General features: G+C 42.5%; 1 protein-coding gene across 4 annotated transcripts in view; it reads left to right on the top strand.

Annotated features, from left to right (window-relative positions):
* LOC142435896 (thyrotropin-releasing hormone-degrading ectoenzyme-like) overlaps positions 1-14592 on the top strand; it is a 477641-nt gene that overhangs the window by 335810 nt on the left and 127239 nt on the right. For 2 of the 4 annotated variants that reach the window (XR_012781656.1, XR_012781660.1), the window contains one exon: positions 12730-13260. The exons of the other annotated variants lie outside the window; for them this stretch is intronic. The gene's annotated coding sequence lies outside the window, so the exon portion shown is untranslated. Of the gene's footprint in view, positions 1-12729; positions 13261-14592 lie in introns of those variants that run through there. 4 annotated transcript variants of the gene reach the window in all.

Below are 14592 nucleotides of genomic sequence, written 5' to 3' on the forward strand. Positions count from 1 at the left end.
TGTGGGATGGCAAACGGTGTCTACTACCTGTGTTAAATGTCATGCCACTCTGCTTCTGCACCTCCGCGGTCGGCAGCTTATTCCCCACCAGGTGCCACTCCTTTACCAAAGCACCAGGCTGTCTCTCCCCACTCCTCAGGCCCCACACCTCAAATCGGGAAAGAGTACACAGGGGCCTATCAATTGCATTGGTTTATTGTTCTGAAATTGGTTCTTATTGTGTGTCCATGTATTAATGTGGAAATAATCTGAACCTCTCAGATTTCTTTGAAATTTGTTTAGTGAAATAATACTTTATTGGGTTTATGTGAAAGTTTACAAAGTAAATTAGGTTCCCAGTTAATATTTTTAATGCAAATTGTTCCATAACATTGGTTATATTTTTCACAAAATATCAACATTTTTGTTATTTCTATTCTGTTTGTTCTTTTTCAATTAATTGAACTTCCTTGCGTCTTCCTACCATCTGATTTTTGCTTTAGGGTAAATGTTTATCATTTGGTTGATTACGTACGGGAGCTCAGCACTCAGGGGTGAGATTGTTTGTTATTAGAGAATGTATTGATTGATGAAACGTGGCCTCCAGGAGTGACTTCTGCTTCAAGGTCAAATGGAGTTCCTTTAGGCGATCAGTCCAATAAAGGAATTTGAATTTTGTTCTTCCTTTTTCTCCCGTTTTATATGACATCTACTTGGATGGAACGGTAGGTCAGTATAAGGCATCATTTAGTTCTGAGCTCAGGATAAATGAAGTGATGGTTCCTGTGGACAATTAGACTGTGGACTAGTTTCTTCTTTGAGTCTTTGGTTTCTTTAATTCTCTGGTGTCTGAGTTGGATTCTTGGAAGCTTTTAAAGGACAGGTGCTACTCACCAAACTAGGAGGGAGACAATTAACTTCAAGAACTATGTATGTCAATTGACTAAGTTTGTCCCACAGAACTATGGTCCCATAGTTTTTTAAATCGCTTTATTAGGGGCTCATACAACTCTTATCATAATCCACACATACATCAGTTTTGTAAAACACATCTGTATATTCATTGCCCTCATCATTCTCAAAACATGTGATCTCTACTTAAGCTCCTGGCATCAGGTCCTCATTTTCCCCCTCCCTCCCTGCTTCCCCTCCCCCTCCCTCATGAACCCTTGATAATTTATAAATTATTATTTTGTTATATCTTGCCCTGTCCGACGTCTCCCAAGTTCACCCACTTTTCTGTTGTCCATCCCCCAGGGAGGAGGTCACATGTAGATCCTTGTAATCGGTCCCGTAGTTTTTAACTGAACAATTTAACCAAGGATTTGTTCAATTCTGAAAGGTGTGTGGAGATGCCTAGACAATGTCTGTAACAGTGCCTGCGCTTTTTCCTTCTAAATTGTGTTTATGGTTTTGTGGTTCTTGAGAAGACACACAGCAAACCATATACTGTTGGGTTTCTACATGTATGACAGTTTCTACATGTATGAGAGCCTCTACATGTAGAGAAACTGATGACATGCTTCCAGCTGTGGGAGCATTAGCACCCTTCTTTTCTGAGTTGTTCCTTCCTTAGTAATACACACCCACTCCCCTCGAACTTTTCTACTTAATCTTTGTAGTTACTGTTCGCAATGTGATTCCATATAGGTCGTTCTCAAAAGAGCATCATGCTCAAGTTCATGAAGCTCACTACAAGGAGATTTTAAGATGGTGCTCGGGGATACTTTGGTTTCAGTCTTTAAAATTATCTCAGGGCAATGGTTCCAGAGCTTTATCCCTCTTCTTGGCTCCAGAAAGACTAGACTCTAGGAGAGTTTGAAATTCTGCTTGGTTTTTGTTTTGTTTTATTGAGTTGTAGGACAGGATTCTTCTATAAAATCCATGACCAAATTGTGCAGTAATGAGAGGGGGGCACCAGCCCAGTTTCTGGCCTCAAAGGGAGGCAGTTGTTTAGAGAGGTAATTAGCCAGACCCTTCATATCCGCCTATGTCCAGTTCTTTCTCTCCCCCTGTTTCTCTGGGTCAATAGAGCTACATTATCGTGCCTTGGATGACTGCTTGCAAGCTTTAAAGAGTCCAGAGGGTATTCAGTGAAGCGGGAAGTAAATCAGTAGCTCTAAACACTTTACCAGGCAAAATGAACAACAACAACTACTGGGATGTTCCATGAAACCATGTCCCTAAACCTCCAAACTAAGGAACCAAATATCAGTTTTGATTGAATATAAGCAGGGTCAGCAGCTACTCTTATTTAACTTGTTATTGTAAACATACTTCTTGTACAACGTTTGCCAATTCTACTTTTACAGCTATATAAATCATTGACAGCAATTACAATAATTGGGTGTGCAACGTACCCGTAATCAATTCTATTGTTTTATTCAATCCTTCCCCCCTCCTTCCTGCCTCTGGTAGCCACTAGTAAACTTTGGTGTTTATATATTTGCCTTTTCTTTCTTGTAAGTGAAGTCATACAGTATTTATCCTGTAATTGGCTTATTTTGCTCAGCTTAGTTCCTCAAGTTCCACGCATACGTAGCATGTATTAAGACTTCTCCTAAAGGCTGAGTAGTATTCCTGTATGAGGGGGTACAAAAAGTACATCACAGGAAAAAGCTCCTCTGGGCAGACCTTTCGTAGTAGGCTTTTCCCCCTGCTAGGACAGCATCTACTTGTTCTGAGTTAGTGCACCCAGTAGCATCTCTTGGGAAGCTTCTCTCTGATCACAGTGAATTTTTTTCATAAAGCTGTTTTGCTCTAATCTCGTTTTCTTTCTTTTTTTTGTGTGATGGCTGGTTTAAGAGAACAGTGTGTGGCTGTGAAATTTGTTTCCTCCTTGGGGAAAAATGCGGCAGACACTGTTGTGATGTTGCACACAGCTTATACGGAGAGCACTATGGGAAAAACTCGTGTACAAGTGGTTTGCTCGTTTCAAAAAAGGTGAAATGTTGACTGATGACAAACCTTGTTCTGCATGTCCATCAACTTCTGAAAGAGACAAAAATGCCAAATTGTGGGGCATTTGGTGTTCGTTTCACCAGCTCACACTGTTGACTAAGCTTTCTATTTAGAGGTTCTGAAAAGATTGCATAACAGTGTGCAACAAAAAAGGCCTGATTTGTGGCAGATGGGGGATGGGTTTTGCCACCACGATAATGTACCTGCTCATGCAGCCATCTCAGTGCACCAGTTTTTAGCTAAAAGAGCATGCCTCTCTCGCCCCATGCACCTGGCTCACCTGACCTCACTCTGAGCGACTTCTTTTCATTTCCACGAATGAAAAGGGGCATGAAAGGCCAGCAATTTGATGATGTAGAAGAAATGAAGAAAAAACTAAGGAAGTGCTGTCAGCCACCCAAATAGGAGTTTGAAAAGGGTTTCCAAGGAAGGAATGGCAGATTTGTCAAATGTATTAAGTATAATGGAAAGTACTTTGAAAGTGATAGGTGTCTTGTCAAAAAATTAAGTACACAGCTTTGGAAAATTTTTGTTTCTTTATGGGGGTTCTATATATATGCATGCATTTATATGTGTATATATACATACACAGCACGTTCTTGATATAAATCTGTGTGTGTGTGTACATACATAACAGAGCTCATACAGCTGTAGAAGTAGGTAAGGACAGTGTGGCTTTAAGTCAGCCAGTCAGATTTTAAACTGGAAGCTTCTCCTGACTTGAGTAGCTTCAGCTTCTATACCACAGGCTGTAGAAGTAGATGAATCTCGGGTCAGCAAATCAGGCTGTGACAGGAGAGAGAAACGAAGTCAAGGTTGGCAGGTCAGATAGCAGGTTGCTGATTGCTCTATGGATCGGCAGCCATTATGGCAGGCCGCTGGTTCAAGTACAAAGAATAAGAGACAGACAAGTCAGATACAGGACTCAGACGCAAAAAAGCCAGCAAGTGTCTCTTCAACCTCCGCTTAAATATGAATTAGGCCCCACTCTGAGTAAACTTCCTCTCAGGTGTATTGGTGCTGTTACCTGAGTAAGAGGATTGTACTCCACCTTAATCTGATTAGCTGATCACAGCAGATCCCATTATGGGATACATTGTGTTATACAACATCATAGGGATTACTAGGCCTCAGTTACCAACCCCCTGAGAATTCTGATCTGGTCAAGGTGATACAAAACCTAACTATGACAGTTAGTTCTCTATTTTTGGTTGTTTTCTTTGTCACTAGCTAGAGTTTTGTTATTCTTAATGATTGTTTCAAAGAAACAACTTCTGATTTTATTGGTTCTATTATCTTTCTGTTTTTAATTTTATTTCTGGGTGATCTTTGCTATTTCCCTTTTTCTGGTACATTAAGGCTTCTTTTTGGTCTCCTCTTTCTAGTTTCTAGAATTATCAAGTTAGGCTGTTAATTGGAGATCCCTTCACCCTCTCCTTCCTGTTTATTGCTGTAAGTTTCCCTCTGCACACTGTCTTCTCTGAATATTGTATGTTGTGCTTTCATTTTCATCAGATTTTTAAAATGTGTGATTTCTCTTTTGATATTTACCGTGACCCACTATTAGTTTCATAGTATGTTAATTAATTTCCATATTTTCAGGGTTTTTTCTGTTACTGATTTCTGGTTTCACTCACTTGTGATCAGAGAAAATACTTCATATGATTTCAATTTTTAAAAATTTATCAAGACTTGCTTGGATTTGACTCAATGGCAATGGGGTAGAACAAGATCTCTCAATTTTATCTTAGTCAGTAAAATTGCTGGCATTACCCTTAATGAAGACTCTCTTTAGGATACCTGGTCATTCATTCTCCAGGAGACCTTTTGTTTCTCATCAACCTTTCCTCTTCCACTTCCAGAATTATATTTTTCCTTTCTCCTGAGGCCTGTTTTTGAGCCCATCATTTGCATATTTACTCAGTTTATGAGTGGTGTCATTGACTACTTCATTTCCGTGCAGTTTGTTATTTCTAGCTTCCAGCTACTGGATCTAATAGTTTACACACCCAGATCTGTGCCTAAATTGTGAGTAATATCCACAACAGTATCCCCAACATTCCACTCATGAGGAGGAGTCCAGGGTCCCAGCACGAGCTCCCAGATACAGTCTACCTGGTTCCCAGGTTTGGACCAATCCTCACCACTGGGATCCTGTTTGGCCTCACTTTTCACCGTTTTTCCACCTGCTATTTGCCAAGGGTTCTGCCTCCCTCCCTTGTTCTTGCTGCGTCCTCTTCTGTGGTGGGAAAGCAATAAAAGGCTGGATCATCTTCACGTGCTGGTGATCTGGTGCTTCACAGCAGATCTCCCAGAATGACCACAGTGTTCTCCTTGCATCTCCATTATTGCCCAACACGTTCACTTCCATGTGTTGCTACATAATACCCAGGCTTTCTTAATCATGCCGTGTTTTTATTTTTAAACTTCCTTGCCCCTTTATCTGAGCGTTCTCTGTTGCTGTTGATGCTTGTTTAGTTCAGTTTACATAAAAGCTCCAGCGGGTCAGTTTTGCTTTGTGTTATGTATGTGTTTTGGTGGTTCCTAAGGCTTAATAAACCAATACTAGGGAGTATCTTACAACATATAAAGAAAGATTAGCATTGAGGGTCTCAGAAACAGACCAAAACTCAACTTCAGAAAAGCTCCCTGCTTGAGCAAATCTCCCAGAATTTGGTGAATTCTTCTGTACTTGCTGAGGATTATTTGAAAACCAGCACATTGTTAGGCTCTCTCTTTTCTGGTGCTTTTGCGTAGTCAATAAAACACAAATAAGCATCTCTCTGCCATTTTATAGTTTCATCCACCATCTATCTCATGTCAGCAAGAATTCTCTTTGTATCATATCTGCTTCTGAATCCAGCTTGAATTTCTGGCAGCTCACCGTTGATGTCCTGTTGTAACCATTTTTGAAATATTTTCATCAAAATTTTACCGGCATGTGTTATCAGTGAAAATTTTATCATTTCCATTCTGTTGCATCACTTCATTTTTCTTTGGAATGGCCAGAAGTATGGATTTCTTCCAGTGGGTTGACCGGGCAGCTGTCTTCCAGATTTCTTGGTGAGTGAGTGTTTCCTGTATGTTGTCAGTTCCCAGAGCCTGGTGTTTCTCTAGTGCCTTTAATGCAGCTTGGGCTTCTTCCTTCAGTACTATTGGTTCTTGGTCCGATGCCACCTCTGGAAATGGTTGAATGTCAACCTATTCTTTTGATACCATAACTCTGTGTATTCTTTCCATCTTTATTTAAATGATTTTATTGGGGGCTCATACAACTCTTATCACAATCCATACATAAATCTATTGTTTCAAGCACATTTTTATGTTTGTTTCCTTCATCAATCTCAAAACATGTTCTTTCTACTTGAGCCTATGGTATCTGCTCCACATGTTTTCCCTCCCTCCTGCCACACCCTCCCTCATGAACACTTGGTAATTTAGCACTGTCCAACATCTATCTGCCTTCACTGACTTTTCTCTTGTCCATCCTGCAGGGAGGGGTGTTATATGTAGATTCTTGTTACTGGTTCCCCCTTTTTACCCCATCTTCCTTCTACCCTCCTGGTTTTGCCACTCTCATCACTGGTCCTGAAGGGATTCCCTGTGTTTCCAGTTCCTGTCTGTATCAGTGTATATCCTGTGGGTCTAGCTGGATTTGTAAGGTAGAATTGGAATCATGATAGTGGGGGTGGGGGTCGGGGAGAGGAAGCATTTAAGAACTAGAGGAAAGTTGTATGTTTCATCGTTGACTGGCTCTTCTCCTCCCTGTGACCCTTCTGTAAGGCGTTCCCAATCTGTACTCCGCCTCATTCACAATAATTTGATTTTTTGTTCTTTGATACCTTAAACCTGATCACACAGGCTGCTGTGCTTTTTCCATGTGGGCTTTGTTGTTTCTGAGCTAGAGGGCCACTTGTATACCTTCAAGACTTTATGACTTCAGATGCTATATCTTTTGATAGTCGAGCACTATCAGCTTTCTTCACCACATTTGCTTATGCACACATTTTTCTTCAGTGATCATGTCAGGAAGGTGAGCATCATGGAATGCCAATTTAACAGAACAAAATGTTCTTGCATTGAGGGAGTACTTGAGTGGAAGCCCAATGTCCATTTGCTAACTTAATACTAAACCTATAATATGTGCACATAGATCTATTTTCCCATTGTCATATATAAATATATTTACATATGTCCATGCCTGTATTTAGACCTCTGTAAGTGCCCTTTGCCTCCTGGACACCCCCTTACTGAAGGGTTGTGGAAAGTAGATGAGCCAGTCTGGGTTCAGGGTAGCAACGATGAAACATATAACTTTCCTCTAGTTCTTAATGCTTCCTTCCCACAATATCATAATCCCAATCCCACCTTACAAAGCTGGCTAGACCAGAGGATGTACATTGGTACAGATAGAAACTGGAAACACAGGGAATCCAGGGTAGATGACCCCTTCAGGACCAATGGTGAGAGTGGCGATGCCTGGAGGGTAGAAGGAATGTGGGGTGGAAAGGGGGAACCGACTACAAGAATCTACGAATAGCCTCCTCCCTTGGGGATGGACAGCAGAGAAGTGGGCAGGGGGAGATGTCAGACAGTGTAACATATGACATAATAATTTATGAATTATGAAGGATTCATGAGGGAGGGGAAGGAGGCAGGAGGGGCACAAAAGGAGGAGCCAATATTAAGGACTGAAGTAGAAGGCAAATTTTTTGAGAATGATGATGGCAACAAATGTACATATGTGCTTGACACAATGGATGGATGTATAGATTGTGATAAGAATTGTATGAGCTCCCAGTAAAATGATTAAAAAAAAGATTAAGTGACTGGTCACTACACATACACTGGGAATAGGATAAAATTTTCAATAACATTCATTCACAAAGCCAGGACTATACCTTCCAGATTAACATATGTGACAAAAAAGCAAAGAGAGAATACAAACAGTAACTATATGATAGTCCTGGGACACCATTCACAGGGTATTCCCAAAGCAAGAGATCCAGACTGAAATCCAACAAACTCAAATTCCAGAGTATTAAGATAGCAGTCATCTGCATCTTTGGACACTAGAGCACTTTGCCCTAAGTCCAAGGGAGTATGTTTTAAAGCACTTTCTTAAACCTGTTTCAGGCGAATCTAAGGTAAATCCCACTGATTTGGAAAGCCACTAAGGAGCTAATAAGGTCTAGTGGGCTTTATCTTATCAGCTCCTTAGTGACTTTCCAAATCGGATCCTTCTGATGTGGCCCATGGAGGATGTTGTGAGCCTGGAAAGAACAGAGTCTAAAATCCTAGATGACTACAGCATCCAGTCTGGATCACCAAGGACTGGATAGAAACCAGGTCAAAAGTGTCCAGTTAGGAATGTAATACCAGGCGTATTCTCTCCTTGGGTTCTATAAGTACCGTTAAGCATGTTTCCCCCCAGATGGCATCTTGCTCTACCCAGTTTACCCATCAACGAAAGTGTAATTGCCTTTTCCAAGACAGACCCGTCTCCCCCTCATGTCTTGACTTGAGTTTCCAGGATGGTTTGCTAATCACTCTCGTAGGAGTATCTGTTGAATTTGGGTGACCGTAGGACAATGTTGTATGGCAGCAACTGATTGGTCGTCTCCCTCCTTCCTCCCTTCCCATCTTGAGAAATTGATCCCAGTGGAGGGGACGTGTCTTCCGTTGAAGTGGTTTGTAAGATGCAATTGTAAAGAGGGCAATATATAGTGCACGGGTACTATACTGGCTCACTACCTTGTTTGGGAGGCCAGATTTCATGACAAAAAGATGATTACATGACCCAAGAGCAGAATTCTGCCTTTATCTTGGTGTTTATCCTTATAGTAGTGTGCCAGTCCTTTTGTGATTGACTAACTTTACGAAGCATAATCATTTCCAGGCCCATCTATGTAATGGGGTGTTTCATGGTTTCATCACTGTTTTTCAGGGGCACATAATTTCCATGTGTACCAGAGTTTCTTCCTCCATTCTTTTACTGATGGGCATTTGGGCTCTTTCCAGCCTCTTGCTATTGTGAACAGTGCTACGGTGAATGTAGGAGAACACATGTCTGGGGTCTGTCTCTTACTTCTTTGGGGTATATGACAAGCAGAGGTGTTGCTGGGTCTAATGCTACTTGCTTCAGGTAGTCTCATAGCGTTCCCCACTGGTTGTAAATGTTTACAAGACTACCAGCCATGTATAAGAGTTTCAAATGCTCCACGCCCTCTCTAGCATTTGTCATTCTCTGTTGTGTGTTTCAATTGCTATTGTGAGGAGTGTACGGTAATAACTCATTGTTGTTTTGATTTGCATTTCCTGGGTGGCTAGGAAATGGTGAGCATATCTTCATGTATGTGTTAGTCATTCACAAGCCAGCTTTGGTGAATGTCTATTTTATGTCCTTTGCCCACCTTTCAATTGGACTAATTTTTTTCTTAGAAAAATTCCATAGATTTTGGTAACAAGTCTCTCGTTAGTTGTGTCATTGTTACCCCACCACCCCAATCTGTGAGTTCTCATTTTACTATTTTGATGAAATTTTTTGAGGTGCATAAGTGTTTTATTTTAGTAGGTCCCAGGCATCTGTGTTGTCTTTTGCTCTGTGTGCTTCCTTTATTAGATTTGCTAGTCCATGTATGCCCTGCAATAGACCCCTTAAGTTTCTAATTGATGATCCTGATAGTTCTGGGGTTTACATTTAGGTCTGTAATCCAGTTTAAGTTTGTTTTTGTACATGGAGTGAGGTATGGGTCCTGTTTCATTCTTCTGCAGATGGAGATCCAAGTTTTCACCCACTTTCCTGTTGCCCATCCTCCAGGGAGGAGGTTATATGTAGATCACTGAGGGGTCTACGGGGCCATCCCCAATCAAAGCCAAACTGACAACCCCGCCTCCATTTCCCCTAGAAGTATGCGCTACAGAGGACAACACTTAGCCTACAGGTTGGGGAGAGGGGCTGGCCCGCCATGCCCATATGGAAGTGTAAACCCAAAGGAAAAAGGGAGTGAGGGTTTAGACTGGATACTGGCACACCAAGTCCTGAGGAGGACGGCCCTGCATGCTGCTGCTAAGGCACAGAGAGGACTGTAGGGCTGACAACAGCTTGAGACATGGTGTCCCCTCACTGGAACATATTGTGAATGAGGACAATACTCGGGACACCCAGCAGGGAGTGAGTCGGGCCTGACCATCCCCACAATGGGATGAACCAGGAAGGAAACAGAACAGATCAGCAATGGGAGCATTGCCAAGCCACGAAGCCCTTGAAGTGTCCCCACAATAGATTTCAGGCTAGGAGGGGCAGTTCTCAGAACCCCTCTAGACTGGTGGGGAGATAATCATAAAGGTCAGCAGACAGATTTGGAATTTTGTATGTGTTTTCAGGGGGGTTTTCTAGGTTTCCCCCCTTTTTTTGTTTTCCCTTTTTATTCAGTCTTTTGTTTTCTTTTTGCTTTGTCTCTTTTATTGCTTTGCCTACCAATATAAGATAGGTTTGGGAAGAAAGCCCAAGGAGAAAGTAAAGGGACCGGCATTTCTGGAGGCACTTGGGAGAGGAGACAGTGGGAGGAAATGAGTGGTGAGCAAACGATGCCATAGACAGGAAACAACTAGGGAATTAAAAGGAACAACAAGGAGGACATAGAGATCCTGGTGGTGGTGGTGGAGCAACGGCAATCTAGCTGAGAGAAGAAGGGCACGCATGATGTTGGGAAAGGAGAAAGGTAAAAAGAAAACAGGAACGATCTAGGAAGCAAATCTAAGGATACAGGAATAAACATAGGTGTGCACTTATGAAAATATATTAATAAAAATCGAGGTATTGGCCTATGTACATATATTTACATAGCGATAAATTAAGGAAGTGGATGGACTTTGGGCCTCTGCTTAAGCCCTCCCTCAACACAAGAACACTTTGTTCTAACAACCCAGCATTCAGTGATGCTCACCCTCCCAGCATAATAGCTGAAGGCAAAATGAATGCATAAGCAAATGAGGTAAAGAAAGCTGATGATGCCCAGCTATAAAAAGATAAAACATCTGGGTTCTTAAAAAACTGATGGTAAACTTGCAGCCATCTAGCAAAGAAGCAACAAATCCCATATGAAAGGGCCCTAGCCTGTAAGATCATGAGGTGTTGACAGAATCAGGTAGGCACCAGAAGACTGCAAACAAACAAAAACCCCCATATTGTTTAGGATAAAGGGGTTGGAGCAGAGCCCCAAAACCCATCTGTAGACGGGAGGACATACCCTCACAGAAGGGTCACAACAAAAGGATGAGGCAACCAGAGCACAGTATAACACTAATGAAATGTACAACATACCTCTGTATCTTTAAGGCTTCCTCACCCCCCTCTATCATGATCCCAGTTCTGCCAATCAGTTGTGCGTAGGCACGAGCATGTATACAGGTACAGATAAAGGATCATGACACACAGAATCAAGGTCAGACCAACCCCTCAGGAACAGAAACCGAAGGGTACCAGGAGGGTAGATGGAAGGTAGGGGTAGAAAGGGGAAACCGATCACAATGATTGCTGTATAATACTGCTCCCCAGGGGGGTAAACAACATAAATGTGGTGAAGGGACACAGCACTCAGTATAAGATAGGAAATCAAGGGGTCACGAGAGTGGGAGTGTAGGAAAAGAGAAGAATTGAACCAAGAGTTCAAAAAGAAAGTAACTGTTTAGAAAATGATGGCAACAAATGATAGTGGTATAAATGAGCTTGATACAATTGATGTCATGGACTGTTAGAAGAGCTGTGAGGTAGTTAGTTTGCTGTGACAAGCTGGCCGTTAAACACATGTGGGGCGAATTGAAAGGGAGAGGGATAAGTGGTTCAGGGATCCACGCCTTTCTAATGCTGGGGTGCCTTGCTTTATGATGGTCAGATCCGGATGCAGCTCCCTTAGCCAGTTCCCTGCTTTAGCTCCCAAGAATAATTTCCTGAAAGACATCCCTGAGGAGAAGCCACATGGACCTAGTAGACACGATGCCGGTGCAGAGATGCTTACACATTCACTGAATCGGCTTTCCTCCTCCAGTCAACATCATGGTGTCTGGTTTGTGAGATGGAGGAGGACTTTGTGGTTTGATACTGGATAAAGGGGTTGAGGGATTAATTTTGGACTTGTGGGTTTTGGCAGGACAGGTTTGGGATTTTTGCTTGATGCACACTATATATAAACTATATAAAGCACTTTATATAAACTATATAAAACTCTCCCTTAGACATGAGTTTCACTGTAGTTCTTTCCCTAAAGTACCCTGACTAACACATTGTGGTACCTTAGCAGTGGTGTACTGGAGAAACTAGCCATAAGATGGAGAGTAGATGTTTGTCTGACCTCTCCCTCATGGTAGTTTTCCTTCTCTGTCTAGCCAGTGGTCAGACAAAGCCACCCTATATTCAATAGATTACTGGGGAAACTATGGGAAGTATGAGAGCAGAAAGTTTGTAAGCCCACTTGCTTTGAGCCAACAAAATTTGATCTTTACATGGGCTTAGGAAACACCTTAGAAGACAGCTATGCAGAGAATTGATTTATATGCGAAACAGTGCTTTCCTGTACTCAGGAACCACAAGTCTTTGCCAACACTAAAAAAATCTGGGAGTACAAAGAAAATACCTCCCAGGGAATGGGTGTAAAAGGGAGCTTATGAGCAGGCTGACGGTTTGCAAGGTGACCACGTGAATCTACTTGCTCAGTAGAAGTTGGAGAAATGTAGTAATAAAAACACTAATTGAGTTTGGCCTCTGACACTTGTGTATTTGGTTTACAGGAGAAATGGAGAATATGAGAGTGAATCAACAAAAATTCATGATCTAGCATGAGTAACCCAAGCTTCTTGAATATTGGAGAGAGCTCATGGTCTACAAGCAAGGTGATCGGTGGACACTGTAGAGCTGAGGAAGGCATGGGTTGACCAGAACCCTAACAGATGGCGGATTTTCGAGGCTGTGAACTGGTGTGGATCATGGCTGACTTTATGAATGGCTTCTTCGGTTTTGACTTTGTTGATGGACGCAAAATTCAATAGGTTCCTATTGGAATGAAGATTTATTCAGGTCGAAAATGATTTTTTCCTCTGAGAAAAGGTTTGATCTAAGAGGGCCGTAGATTAAGCAAACAGCGAAAATATGAGGTACAAGTGCACGGAGTAGATGGCTTAAAAACATTCCAGAGGGAGGAACATAATCAGAGGCTTATAGAATTAAGTTATTGGTGTCACGTAATTTCAATTCTGAATGGGTGCCAGGATGGCAAGTTTGGATATAGTTCGTGGATTGTGCCAACCTGGGCGATACACACATGCGGTTAAATGAAGGGCGGAGGGATCAATGGCTCCTTGAGCATTGCCATTCTAGTTGGGTCTCTTCATTTCTGAATGTGGGAGCAGGGTGCAGCTGCCTCAGCTTCTTACCTGCTTTAGCTGTCAAGGCTCCTTTCTGGCAAGACGTCCCTGAGCCGAAGACACATGGACCTACCCAGAGGAAGCCCGGGCTGTTGGAGTAGCCGTGCAGATATGCTGACATATCCAATGCCCACGCTGCTCTGCTTACACATTCAATGCCTCAGCTCTCCTCCCTCAGCCAGCAACATGTCGTCTGTTTTGAAAGATGGAGGAGGACATTGCAATTGGTGTTGGACATGTGGGTTAATGGGTTATTGTCGGACTTGTGGGTTTGGACCACACTGCTTTCGGATGTCTGCTTGATGAACACTTAACCTTGATATATGAGTCTCACTTAGACATGAGTTTCTGTGCCCCTGTTTCTCTACGAGAGCCAGAGTCACAAATAGGATACCTAGCAGTGGGGCAATGGAAAAACTCATCTTAAGATGGAGAGTAGCTATTTGTTTGACCTTGCCCTCATGGTAATTCTTCTTCCTTGTCTATGTAGAGGTCAGACAAAGCTACCCTTTAGTCGGTTGTTTTCTGGGGAAAATATGGGAAGTGGGAAAAATGAAAGTTTGTAAGCCCACATGCATAGAGCCACCAAAATTGGGTGATCTTTAGCTGGGTTAAGCTACCTCTGGGAAGACTGCTGTGCAGTGAATTAGATGCCCACCAGTGCTTTCGTGTACTCAGGAACCATAAGCCTTTGCCAGAAGTTAAAATGAAATCTGAGAGTAGGGAGAAAACATCTCCCTGGACTGTGTGTTAAAGAGAGCCTGTGAGCAGGCGGAATTGCTAGCTGGGTGACCATATGGATCTTCATATGGAGTGGAGGTCGGAGAACTGCAGCAATAAAAGGACTGCTTGTGTATGGGCCCAGATACCTGTGGATTTGGTTTACCTGAAAAGGAGAAAAAGAGGGTGATTTGACTAAAGTTCACCACGTCGCATCAGGAGCCCAGGCTTGTTGAACATTAGCGAGAGCCCATGGTCTACAAGCAAGGAGACCGGTGGACACCCCGTGGAGGCTGAGTGAGGTAGCTGGCACGGGTCGACCAGAAGCCCACTATAGGGCGATATTGGAGACTGTGAACTGGTGCCTAAGAGTGCTGACTTTATGCACGGCCTGTCCGGCTTTGATTTTGCCGATGGACACAGACTTTGAAAGGTTCCTATTGGAATGAAGATTTCTTATAGCGAGCAATGATTGTTTCCTCTGAGCACTGGTTTTATATTAGTGGGCCA

Source organism: Tenrec ecaudatus, assembly GCF_050624435.1.
Source record: "Tenrec ecaudatus isolate mTenEca1 chromosome 6 unlocalized genomic scaffold, mTenEca1.hap1 SUPER_6_unloc_2, whole genome shotgun sequence".
Classification (NCBI taxonomy): domain Eukaryota; kingdom Metazoa; phylum Chordata; class Mammalia; order Afrosoricida; family Tenrecidae; genus Tenrec; species Tenrec ecaudatus.